Raw genomic sequence first — 13,256 nt, forward strand, 5'->3', positions numbered from 1 at the left:
TGTCTTTAGGTAAGAGAGTGGAGAGAATGGTAAAATGTTTCTGACAGGATCTCTTCAGAGGACTGAAGGAAGAAGCTACTGAGGAGAATGGGACCTGTACCTCACAAAGCCGACCATTTACAGCATGGCTGCAGCAGCTTAATATGAAGATGAAGACAGAGGGAGAACTCTGGTCTTTTATTCAAGGGCACATACACACCACTCTATCCACCAATGTTATAATGATTCCCTCATCATTGGCCCACAACCACAGGAGAGGACCGAACCTTTACTTCCTGATCAGAAGTCCAGTGGTGCTCAAGTGGTAAGTAGAAGGAAGGAGCCATCAAAGGAATATGCAGCTTTGCATGAGCCTGGCAGAGATGGAAAGTGTAACCAGTAATTTGAAGGCTGGGACAACAGTCCATGTGGAAAGGATTCTCTGTGGCCCCTCCATCCCATAAGCCTTGTTTTCTGTAGCATTTGGTGCAGGAGAGGTACATCTCACTGGAAGGGACAGAACAGTCTCTTGTCAGTCCAGCATTTATGAAGTCTTCCAACTTGGCCCTGTAATTCTACAAGACTCTGATTATGTCTCCCAATGACCACCCCTGAGCCTTGTCTCACAGCGCTCTCCCCAGCTATACAACAAAGCACAAGCACATAGATAACCCACAATCTTATTGCAGCCCAATATTCAAAATTTGTTGCTATCTGCAGCACCACTCCAAACACCTTACCACAGAATCCACAGCTCTGCTCAGCACACCTAGCTACTCGACCACAATCAGCATTGCCCTTGTTCATCTGGAAGACCTAAAGACTCCTTCAAACTCCTTCCTCAGTACTAATAGACCTCCTTAGCTCCTGCAGCACAAACTTTAACTAAACTTCAGAGATACCATTATGTCAGAATTCAAAGCAATAATAACTCAGACTTTCTAGGTCCCTTCCTGCCACTACATAGACCTTGCCTACTAGGTCAGTATTCATGGCTGATCTTCAACTGCTCACACTCAGGAACAATCTCTCTTTGGTACTCTATAAGTCTGCCTCCCTGGGTCACAGTTCACAGCTGTGCATCCGAATCCTACCTCAGAACTCACAACCCAGCTCTGTTCCTTCCTCAGCACTTGCAGTTCTACATCCTTACTCTTAGACCCACTCATATCCTAGCCTGCTATTCCCATAACTCTGTCCACCAATGTCAATAGAATCCTACCCTGACTCCTGGGTCAGCACTCAGCCCCAGCCCTACAGTACCTCAACAGGCCAGCCAGGGCTAGACCTCCTGTTGGACCCCAGCTGTTGTAACACTCATTGGCCTGTATTGCTCCTTCCACAGCATCCCCTCCCAACTCATTGCATCAGGCCCACAGAGCTCCCTGCATCTTTTCCAGACTTTCCCTGCCAGGCTTCATCATGCTCAGCACTGTGCTTGCATGGCTTCAACCTGAGTCTTTTAATCTCTGGATTCTTGGATTCTATTTCTCCATTCTCTTTGCTTCCTGGGTCCTTTTAAATACAGACCTTGCCCCAGCCTGAATGATCAGAGCTCCGCAGAGTCTTCTAAGTCCAACATAATTTTCTAGCGGCCAAGTCAGACTACTGCATGCTCTTATAAATGGATTCCCAGTCCTGGGTGCAGAAGGTGTGGTATAGGCCTGCTTTATTGAGAATGTACAATTTCACATCTTGGGAGAGGTGGGCATATATTCATGCAGGTACACCTGTTGCTCTGTGTCTTTTCATATCTCTATTATGAAAGCTGTCAAAATTTGGATAAAAGAATCAGAGCTCAGGCCTTGGAATACCAGTAAATTCGGGGTGGGGCAGCCACAGGAATCCAGACCAAAAGTAGTACCTGTGGGGCTGGACTTGGGCCATTTGTGCTTATCCATGCCCTGGATATTCCTTCATCTGACTATGGCAGCCATTCATCCTTGTACTGGAAATCTGGCTGGGAAGCATGGAGGTGAAGCCTGCTTGCCCATGGTGAAAGACTGAATGATGCCTACTGTAAGTTTCTGGGACACACTGCAAGAGAAAGGGGAACCTTTGTCACAGAGCCCGTGAGCCTGACTCTCCATAAACTCACCTCTACCTGTACTTTTCTCTATTGTGTGACACAGTAACCATGCAGGACTGACTGGAGACCAACCTTGCCAGACCATTATTCCTGGCAGCCTTTCATATCCACTTTCCTTCTAAATGTGGGTGTGAACAGCCAAAAGCCTCAGTGCTTCCTCACATGAACTAGGCCATCTTTACCTTGAGGTTGTGAACTCAACAACACAGGAGATTTTGATGATGGCGGGAATGAGGTCCCTTATGTAATGCCTTGTGGGTTTTGCCATTTTCATTAAGGGCAACTGGATGCAATGCATCAAATCCTTCCCTGGACCTGTTACTGAAGAGATGTCTTCTGTCAGTGAGATGTTGATTTGCTCCTGTGGTGTCCTGCTTCTTAGAAGACTATGTCCATCCCCTAACTTACTTATGGATGCACCACGTGGTCCAGAAACAAGTGAGGGGAGAGGCACTCATTTCTGTCTCTCAAGAACTCAGTTGTCATGAGAGTCTTGGAGGCAGTGACATAGAAAATCATGAAGAGGAGAGGAACAAAGAATGGCCCTCTGTGCTAATATCACTTCCCACAGCTATGAAAACCCTGCAAGGGCCTAGGGGGCTCTCTCCTTTGTGTTCCCTTATGGAATGGTGACTTCTGTCACCACCTATCACACATCATCGAGTTTTCTCTATGAATGTCTATCCTGTTCTTCTATGTCCCCTAGAATTCCATAGACATATACGGGTTATCTCAGTGTCAGCCCTTTGCAGTGACCCTGATATCAAGCAGGTACCCATTATTCCAGTGCAAGATGACGCATTAGATCATCAGGATCCATGGAGTTTCAGGTAACAGGGAACATGGGTTGGTCTGAAGGGCTGGTTATGATGTGTTTCTGTCCTGACCCAAGGGGGTCTGAGGCAGGGAAGTTCTGCTAGTTCCTCCTACCAACAGCCTTATGTTGTGTTTGCCATAAAATGCATCAGACTGTGAGTTGCATGTGTATTCTATGTTGATTCCTTTCTAGAATGTTATGATCAACAATCAAATGCTCATAAAGATTACAGCACCATGAAATAGGGTAGGGACAATGACACAGAGGGCGTTCAAGTCCAGGCCCTGGTCAGTGTGCAGCTATGACAGAGCAGTGTAAGATGTTCTCTGGGAGTGTGAGGAATCTGTGTCTGTTAGAGTTTGGTCCCTTGGAGAGGATGTTCTGACCACTGTGAGTGTGGAGGAAAGGCAGATATGGTACAAAGTCACCAGCTACCTAACAGCCCTGTAAAGTCAGTATTACAGTGCATCCTCTGTAGCCAAGCAATACTGAGCCATCTTAGGCTTATCAAGCATGGCCCACTGTGTGACTTCTGACACCATCCAAACTAGTATGCTCTAAAGAAGGGGATGGCGATGAGAATGTTCTTCTTGCTTTGCCTCTCAGCCTTTAGGACACAAACCCAAGCACCTTGGCATTTATGGAAATGGAAAACTACCAGGTAATGACTTCTGTGGTCAAGCTTACTTTGGTCCTGCTGCTGTCTGGACAGCTGAGATACATAGTGTCACCTGTCTGCCCTGCCTCTCCCCCACCAAAGGCCATGCTTCCCCGGGCTGATATTTCAGTCCAGGGTCAAGTGCTGAGCAGACATTAATACCCTTGCAAATCTGTGGTGAAGAAAGAACCCGTGGAGATGCCCAACAATGTCTAGGCCTTCTGCAATGTAAGAGCTCTGCATACAGTTTGCCCAGGCAAGGATGAGAGTGTCTCATGCAAACTTTATCTTAGAAATCCTAACTAAAACTCTGAATGTGTGAGGTAGGATGAGAACTCTTAGGTGTATAAATTCCACAGTAACATTACACAGGTTGCCTTGCAATCTTTCTAAAGTGTGTTTTCCTTATGTGTCCGGGAATTTCCCAACACAGAGTGCTGAGAAGGGCCTGTTTCTCAGGGATCACTGTATCATAGAGTTCATCCCTTAGTACATAGGCACCTTAGTTTGAAGTGTGCTTACACAGGGCTAATTGATGCTTGGTAGGGACCTTCAGTTTTCTGCCAAGACACTTTATGGCAATATTTGTTTGAGGTGGGGACTCAGGAGAATGGAATCTCCTGCTCTGAGTCACCTCAGTATTGTGAGGTGACACCACGGGTCAGTAGCCACCCCCTTCTGCACCTTGATGCTGAGGACATAAAAAAAGCTGCTGCTGTCCAATAAAGGGACAGACTGACCCACATGTGTGCAAAGCAAGGGTTTGGAACAGTGCAAAGTGTTAGATAGCATTGCACACAGACTGTAGGCACAAGTTTAAGATGTTAATTTACTACCATAAGGTTTATTTTTTAGTAACCATTACAACTGTTATTTTTTAGAGAAAATGATGGTTTTCCTCAGGGAATACCTGCATATCCTTTCTGGACTTGTTAATGAATCTGACCATCTTGTTGAAAACACAAATGTTCTCTGAGTATAGACCTTGATAATACCAATAATAAAACTCCTCCTCCTCCTCTGCCTCCTCCTCTATGTCCTTTTACTTTTCTTCCTTGTACCCCTCATCCTCTTCCTCCTCCTTCTCCTCCTCCTTTTCCTCTGCTGTTTCCACATCCTAATCTTCTTTCTCTTCCTCCTTCTCTCTTCTTTTTCTTCCTCTTTCTCCTCCTTCACATTGTTCTCCCACAGTTGTCCAGAACGTACCGGGTATATTTAGTACAGTGGAACACAGGACGGCTACCTGGCCACAGTGAAACCTCAGAAATAAACACAAGTCTCATTATATCTCGAGCTTGTAGGACACCATCTGAAATCTGGGGCCACATCCAACTGTTAAATTTGTGCTTTAACACATGCACCAAGGTTGTGGAACCTGGGAAATGCTCGTCCAGTGCTGTTGACAGTGCAAACCTGTACAGCCAGTCTGAAATCAGTAGTGCAGCTCCTTCCAGCAGAAGTAATAGATCTACCTCAAAACCCAGTCATACAGCATGGGTTTGCCCTGTGAGGTGTTATCTACACCCATCTCGATGTGGAGAGGGGCCCCTATGGAGTGGGATTTCATACTGCATAGGCTGGTGGAGTGCTCTGTTCTGTGGAACGTGCTCTGCACACCAGACCCATAGGCAGGTGCTAAGAATGACCCTATCCTTGGAAAGAGCCAACAGCAGCTGTTGAGTGCTGAAAGTATGGACACATATTGGGAAGTGAGAACCTTGGACAGCCAGTATCACCTCCAGGGTGTGCCTTCAAGAGAATTCATTGATACGAAGATCCTGGGTGTGGGATAGAAAGCCTGCCAGAGATGGAACTTTCTTCATAATGTGGAAAAGGAGAGAAACTGAGACTTTGCTCTTCTACATTCACATCATGTTAATTTGTTGAGTGTTAATGGGTATTGTCAAACTCATACCATTCTGAGCCTGAGAACATGCCAGATGTCCTAAAGGACAGAGCTATGTTGCCACTAAGTACACAGTTGTTGGATCCCATTTGTGGTCTCACAGCCAAACAACCTACAAGGTAAAACTCAAGGTAATCTAGATAGGCCCAGCAATGAGAGAACAGGGTAAAAGGAGAAATACAAACAAATGCTGGGTTTTCCTATGAAAACTTCCCACGTACAAGAAACAGATAATAAAAGAGGGGATGGAGAAATGACTCTGTATTTAATACCTCTCTCTGTTCTGGTAGGTGAGCTGGGTTTGTTTCTCATCACCAACACGAAAATGCAAATATACTGGGGATTTTTTCAATAGTGAAAACACTCATGTAAAAATCATTCCAGAGCCTGAGAACCTTTGTCCTAAGAGTTGTTAACACTGCTTATAGGGAAGAGATTTCCCTTCCTAAGCTTCTTACATACCAAGCCAAATCCTCTGGCTGGCTTGGTTCAGTCTGGCTGCCACTCCATAATAGAAGCAGTAATAGAGACAAGCTGAGCCCAACAGCAGAGACAGTCAAACCAGACTCCCAGACCAAGTAGGGAAGCAGCAAACAAATTTGTTTTCACCCTTCCTTTCACCGGATCTGCACACACCACCTGGACCCCAAGGCTATGGTGGCAGAGGTTGCCCCTATCTCTAGCCAGAGGACTGTGTGGGATTCTGCTCCAACATCCACTGTCAACTAATACCTCAGTAGGTGCCATGGACGCTGTGAAGTCAGTCACAGGAAAGGCCAGGGGGACCTTTCTTCCCTACAGAGGATGCCTCAAGACCACATAAATTGACTGACTAGACACACAGAGCATGGCCAGTGGACAGTCCTGGGAATGACCAGAAACTTCCATACTGGACACTCAGCTACCCAGGATGTACTTAGGGACAAACCCCCAAGCTCATGTGGCTCTTGCATTGCTACCTTTCATTAGAAGTTGTTTTCAGTAAGTAACACTGGACTCCTGGAGGGTCCTTATGTTTGAGCCTTGATAAGACCTTATGGAGAGCAAAGAAACACCCTGTCCTTAAGAGCAGGAGGGTCAGCCATGGTTCCAAAAGTATAGGAACTGTCTGAGTCAGCGGTGCTTGCAGACTCCTTCCCTGTGACCTGTGACAAGAATCAGGGAGATTTCCAATACTGTGTACCTCAGAGCTCATCACCTGGGAAATAGATATGATAAAGCCAGTCCATCAGGAAGGCTGGAGTTCATGTGTTACATGGAAAGGCTCCAGGGAAAATTCACACAGTGAGGAGAGCTATAATGAAAGGTCAGGAATGAGATAGCTAATGAGCCCAAATAAAATCTCATGGAACAACTTTAAAAAATCCCCCAATGTCCCTTCAAACATATGTGGAAATCTGTGTGTTTCTCTCACCTGCTAGGAACCTCCTAGCATGCGAGTCCCAGACCAGCTTCAAACCACCATAAAGCTACTTTTTCAGAAAAACCACTACCCACTGCTGTTTACCAACCTCCCCAAGACATTATTTCCTTAGACTCCCCCAAATGACAATGGAGGTAATCAGGTGGAAGGTTATCTTAGAAACAAGTATATGTATGGATCAAAACATAAAAATTATAACTGCTCAATCCCCTGCATCAGCTTTAGCTACTTTAACCTGAAGACATACTGGGCATCATCATTGAGCAACTGTAATCCATGCACATCCTTGGTGAGGTGTCAGACAGACAGGAAGAAGAATAAGCCACTGTCTCTCAGGCCAGTCTGGACTATGGAAGAAAACAGTAAAAGTAACAGTGATCTGGCCCAGAAGAGGAGGAGGAGGAAGTAGGAGGAGGGAGGAGGAGGAGGGAGGAGGAGGAGGGAGGAGGAGGGAGGAGGAGGAGGGAGGAGGAGAAGGAGGTATTAAAACCACCACATTCTGCCTTGACCCAAAGGAAGTTGAGAATCAGTAGGAAAACTGTTCTCTTATGTCCACAATTGCACAGAGGACTGCATATAAGCCCTCAACATAATAAAACACACACACACACACACACACACACACACACACACACACACACACACTACTGTTAAAATTTAAATGTATCTGGGGCTACATATTTGGTTCAGGGTTTAATAGCTCTTGCTGCACTGGCAAAGGAGCAGGGTTTAGTTTCTAACACTCACATAGAGGAGTACAACCTCTCAAACTCCACTTCCATGAAATTCGTCATCCTCCACTCTTCTCTGTAGACACTAGGCTTACATGTCATATACAGTGAGTCACCTGGGCAGGGAAAACACTCATCCAAGTGACAAATAATCCAGTGACCTTAATAGTCAGCTCTGCCTCTCCTGACCAAGGAGACAGTGGAGGAGGAGTTCTAAGACTCACTTTCCCATAATTGCACCATGACTCACAAACCTCTTCCAGAGGTTGTGGTCAGCCCTGCAGTGCCTGAGGTGTGTTCAAGTGTGATTACAGATCCTGCGCAAGGTCAGTATTCTCTGCTTACTGTGTTTGTTTGTTTCAGCCCAGGAGATTGCACATGTTTGTTCATGTTTAATCCCTGAAGGACACTCCAGGCTGAATATTCATTGCCAAGATCCTGAAGAGCAGAGACTGCTCAGAAAAGTTTCCCATCTCTCTACACCAAATTCATCACATCCTAAAAGTCCTGGTATCAGCTTCTTTCTCATTTTCCATACTCACTATTGCCTTCTTTATGGCTCTGACATGTGGCTGTTCTTGCTGGGAGAGCACACTGTAGCTTTCCTGAGCTTGGACTTTGGTCTGAAGCATTGTTTGATGGCTACTTTGCAAGTCTGTGTCATCTGCACTCACACATCCTGTGGGTCCTGAAAGGTCTGACTTCTCCCTTGTCCCACTATCCCAGAGCCTTAGAGAGACCATGTGCTCACTGAAGATCTGGGGCAGCAGTTCCTCTTAGCATTGGTTTAGTCTTTTAGTATTTAAATAGAAAGAGGGAATAAACACAATGAAGAAATCAAGAAGAAATTTATTTTCTTGTTCAAAATAATGTGAAGGTCTTCACATTCTCAAAAAATTTCCGTTTCCAATGCCATGAAATCCAGAGACATTGTACAAACTAAACAGAAGGAGGCAACTGCCCCCCAACCTTTTTTAAAATAACAAGAGTCTCCCAGCCTGGATCAAGAACACATAACTTAGTTACTGCATTCATAAAGGTTAAACATCTGCAGCTTAGGAACACTGTAGTAAAAGCACAAACATTTTGGTACAACAGTCAACACCAAGACATCCAGTTAGAAAAGGACAAATAGAATGGAACTGTTCCCACCAGCTCTGAAATGGGGGTATAGTCTTAGACCAATGACTCTGCCTGTCTGATCTGGGAAGGGAACTACCAGTGCACTGGAATGGTACTTGTCTGAGCAGCGGTACCATTTGCAAGGTGCTCCTGGCCTAGCGCCCCAGTAGTTCTTCAATGAAAGCCTCTGCATACCTGAAGGGATTGGATCTGGGATGCTGCCTAACGACGGTGGCAAAATACATCCAGACTTTCATCTTGGTGGTTTCTGCACGGGCCCTGGGGCCTCACAGGAACTCATGGCTTGGAGGGAGGCTGCCAGGCACCTTCCTATATACCAGGTACCCTTCCTGCACAAAATGCTCAGTGATGAGTCTCCTGGGCTCCCCATACATGAAATGATCCCTCCCAGCATACAGTCCCATGATATTCAATAAACGCCACAACTCTTGATCGCTGACAGAGTTGCCGTGCAAGATGATGATGCACAGGATGGTGATGACCAGGCCTGTCTTGGGGATCCCCGGAGAACCGTGCTGCATCCCGTCATAGGTGATCCCCAGCGCAGGGACAAAATAGTAAGAGTCCACAAGGGGGTACACTGGTACAACATCAATGCCAAAAAATAGCCACATGCAATCAGAGGCCTTAGAAAATATCTGGTGGTAGGACAACTCATAAGCTCCTGTGATCTGAGCCAGCATTCCTGCCTTAGTTACTATTTGGTGACTTCGATAGTTCAAAAGCAGGAAGTGCACTAGTCTGACTACTTTTCTATTTATTGCTTCCTGTGTGGGGAACGCTGCATGGGCCACTGCCCTGGATCGGTTATGAGAACCCTCTACAGATGTTGCCCCTCCAATGGAGCCCAAGGCAGTGGGAGGATGGGATGGCCTCTGAGAATGCTCTGAGGCAGCCAGTATTCCTCCCCCAGACACTTCACCTGAGGTGGCTGCAATGGCCACCCCCTCCCCCACCTCTGCTATGGGGACCTGGTTACCCTCCTGGTCCCCTGTCTCCCTAGAGGACTGAGTATTCTCCAGGATTTTGAAGGTCTGGCTGTTCTCTGGAGGATCCATTCTGAATTTTCTTGGGGACACAGAAAGGGCACCGTGCAGATCACAGAAATGAAGACTCAGAGGTCTGAGGGAGAAAGGGAGAAGGTGAGTAGACTCTGACAGCTGTCCCTTAGGCAGCTCTCAAATCCCAGGTACAGGATTTTGCCTGGGGAATGCTCACTGGTCAAAGTCTAGTGTTACCATATATGTCCTGGCCTAAAGGGAAGGAATATAAATGGCTTCCCTGTGTATGCCTCCTCTGGCCTGAGGTCAAGTCTCAGAACAACTCTCATTGTCTCTGAAGTGGGACACCAGGAATCAAGGTCATTACCCATATCCTGAGACCAGGTCAAGGGTCACCAAGAGATAGAACCTAATTCAGTGTGGTTCAGTTGTGCTGTCCTTATTCCTAAGGCAAGAGGCTAGTCTGTGAGCTATCAGGAAGAACAGGAGAGAGAGAAGAAACCACTCCAAGTGCCTCAGGCAGGTAGGGAGTGAGTACTCTGTATAAGGAAGGGACTCTCTTACCTCTCACCTTGTCCTGATAAACCTGATCTTCTCCCAGATGACTCAGGTCAAAGTGCTGTCAGCAGGCCCTTCAGCTCCTTGACCTCCTGCTGGAATGAGAGCAGGAGACACAGACTAGTATAGACAGTGCCCCCAGGGAAGTCTCTTTGTAGCAAAGCCCTATGTCTGGAGTAGAGATATTTGCTCATCCAGGGTTCTTTTCCTAGGGCTTCCCATGTGTGTACTTAACCAACAACTGTGTTCAAGGGCGGATCTGATGAAGTTCCTCACTTGAACACCCTGTATTTCTCCTCAGAGAAATGGGACCCTCTGTGGGATATCACATAATTAGCAACTGTCCTGGGCTCAAGTCTTTGGATATAGAAGTTCCCAAATCTACCTGCAAATCATCTTAGCTCATTCTCTTGAGGGTCCTGCTGTCCATTCTTTGTATGGTAGCCCCTACACTGGGCTCCCAGTTATTGCAACTGGAGCATACAGCATTGATGCAGTCTTCCATATGCGAATGGGGTCATCTTCACATGTTCATTTTTGACCACGACCACATACCTGGATTCCTGATCCAACACATACTTAATCTGGCACAGATGCCTGGCTCCCTCTGGGCTCTGGTGATACCCGGTCTTAGCAGACTCACCTTTCTGAAAGAGAAGACAGAAGTCAAAATGTATCATTTCTCGATATCCTGGGCAGGGGCTTCTCACAACTGGTTAAGTGTGAAGGGTCTTGCATGTTCTTTCAGATTCTCAAGATTTTCTTTCCCATTCCCCAGAAAGCACTTCCAGACTTTCCCTACTTCCATCTACCATACATCATAAAGCCTGCTCTGACCATCACCTTAACAACTAATCCAATAGTCAGGGATGACATCTGTGGTCTGCATTGAACCTCCATTAATATTCAGTACAGCAGAGCAGGCAGCTTTAACTTGACCATAATCAGGGGACTTAGGCTCCTCCTGGGTAATCCTGGTTCCTTACACTTACATATCTGAGGCTTATGCTTATATATCTGAGGCCTTACTCCCAGAATCAATCTCTCTGCTCATTCACACACCACAGCCTGGAGCAAAGGTCAAGTGAGTCAGTTTGGCCTCCTCCAGGCATCCCATGCTACTCAGGTGTGTATAGGCCCACCTGTGCTCTGAATGGCAAGGATGCAATTGTTTTTAAAAGTTGGATCATACTAGGGTCCAGGCTGCATTCTTTCAGCATTTCTTCAGAACCTACTATCTAGACATTTTCTCTTAGGTCAAGCTTAGGCTGTCTCTTAGCCTCCCACCCCCAGGAAGTTCTTTGTATGTAAAATAGTGGGGGAAGTGGCTCACCCCAGAAGTGGGTACTTGGACATTCAGGAAGCAACAAGATCCTAAACCCTAGGCTTTAATACAGTCAAGTCCTAGAAGAGAGAGATGGAAATCCTAGGAGTGCTCATTGGTCCGCTCAGCTTCTGTTTGTTTCTTTGACTGACAAAATGAATAAAATGAAGCTTGATTGTATCTCAACAAAGTAGTCATGAAAGCTAGCAGTTTCATCTGTCCTGCTTGGGGACATGCTGACCAAAGTGTCAACAATGCTTTATTTGTAAACTTTCTATTCTCACAAGGGCCTTTTCAAACCCCAAAACTAGTCACATCCACTCAGAAAATATGGCATGGATGCTACACTGTAGTCAGCTCAGAAAATGGCTCCCATCCATCTAAGCCGGTGATGTGGTTAACCTGGTATGACCTATTACTAGTCCCCCTCCCCCTAAAAAGGCTATGACCCCACCAAATGCCTGGATATAGAATATCATTTAAAGACCCCTCCTTAGCAACAATAAATCCATTTCTGTAATGCTGTGCACACAAGGGGCAGTCTAGGACAGGGTCCCAGGTGGCCAAGCAAGATACAGGTGGTTGGCCAGCTTACAATTGAAAAAGAAAGGAAGACACTCAGATAAGCCCAAAGCAACTATCCTTGAAAGCTGCAGCCCGGGCTGGTACCAGGAGTTGTGTCCTTGGAGCCATTTATCTGCCACAGTTCCTACACTTAGATAAACCCAAGGCAACTATCCTTGAAAGCAGCATCCCCGGCTGGTACTAAGAGTCCTTAGAGCCATATTTTTGGGCTCAATCCCAGGCCACATTTAAACTAGCCAATTAGAACCCAGTTAATATGTTTCTGCTTCTGTACCTTGCTTCTGCTCCCCAAACCCTATAAAAAAGTAACTGTCCCTTAGTCCGCACACTAGTCTTCTAAATAGGCTGTTGCCCACGAACATCTGTGACCAATAAAACCCTCTTGTGACTTGCATCCAGTGGTCTCAGCTGATTTGTGGGTCCTGGGGTCTCCTCAGCTAAAGGTCCTCTCAACGAGGGTCTTTCAACCATGTCTGACTCACTTTCTTCCAGGAACTTCAGAAATAAATTCAAACCCCACAAAACCTCTTATGTGATGAACGTCATCCAGAGTCAGATACAGTTGTGAATGTTTGCAGCTAAACATTTAACTGAAGACAGGGACCCTAATGGAGGTTCTAGGGAAAGGACTGAATTAGATGAAAGGGTTTGCAATCCCAATGAAAGAACATTATCAACCAGGAGAATCCTCTACAACTCTCAGAGACAAAAACACCAACCAATGAGCACACATGGAGAGACCCATGTCTCCAGGTACATATGCAGCAGGGGATGGCATTGTCTGGCATCAATAGGAGAAGAGGCCTTTGGTCCAATGAAGGCACATTTTCCCAGTGTAAGGCAATGCCAAGGTGCTGAGGGGGGACAGGGTGGTTGAGAGATGGAACACCTTTGTGGAAGCACAGGCAGGGATGATGGCATGTTGGCGGGGGGGGGGGAGGCAATAACATTTGAAATGTAAACAGAAACAACAGAAAAGTAAAGAATAAGTAAAGAAAAGTAGTAAGACCTCAATTATGCCAGGTATGTCAGAAATTGACTG

The sequence above is a fragment of the Micromys minutus genome, assembly GCF_963924665.1.
Source record: "Micromys minutus genome assembly, chromosome: X".
Classification (NCBI taxonomy): domain Eukaryota; kingdom Metazoa; phylum Chordata; class Mammalia; order Rodentia; family Muridae; genus Micromys; species Micromys minutus.